A 510-nucleotide genomic window follows, 5' to 3' on the forward strand; every position below is an offset into this window, starting at 1 on the left:
TAACAGACAGCAGACAACATTATATAGCACTCATGCAACGATGATTTAGGCATCAAGATGGACTCAAATGAACATGTTGCAATGGAATGAAATGAAGAGCATCTCACAACGAACATTTTGATACATTATGCACGCAAAACGAAGCTACAGTCATGAAGTTACAGCAGGTTAAACAGGGCATGAAAATGTCAAAAGAATCAGGGACTTGGGGATTTTCGGGGTCAACCTCCGAGATCCGAATCTGGATCTGGACGGCGCGGATGCCGAGGCGGGCCGGTCTCGCCGGAGAAGAGGCGACGGTGATGAGGGAGGAGGCCGGAGAGGGGCACGGGGCCGACGAGCTCAGCCGGGGGCGGCGCGAGCCGACGGCGGCGGCGACCGGCGACCCCGGGCGCGAGGCGCGGCGAGGCACGACGGAGCGGGCACCGGAGAGCGGCGAAGGCGGCGAGGCGCACGGCGGCTGGGTCGCAGCGGCGGCGGCTGGGGCCGGTGCGGGAGGCGGGGGCCTCG

Source organism: Triticum dicoccoides, chromosome 7B, assembly GCF_002162155.2.
Source record: "Triticum dicoccoides isolate Atlit2015 ecotype Zavitan chromosome 7B, WEW_v2.0, whole genome shotgun sequence".
NCBI lineage: Eukaryota > Viridiplantae > Streptophyta > Magnoliopsida > Poales > Poaceae > Triticum > Triticum dicoccoides.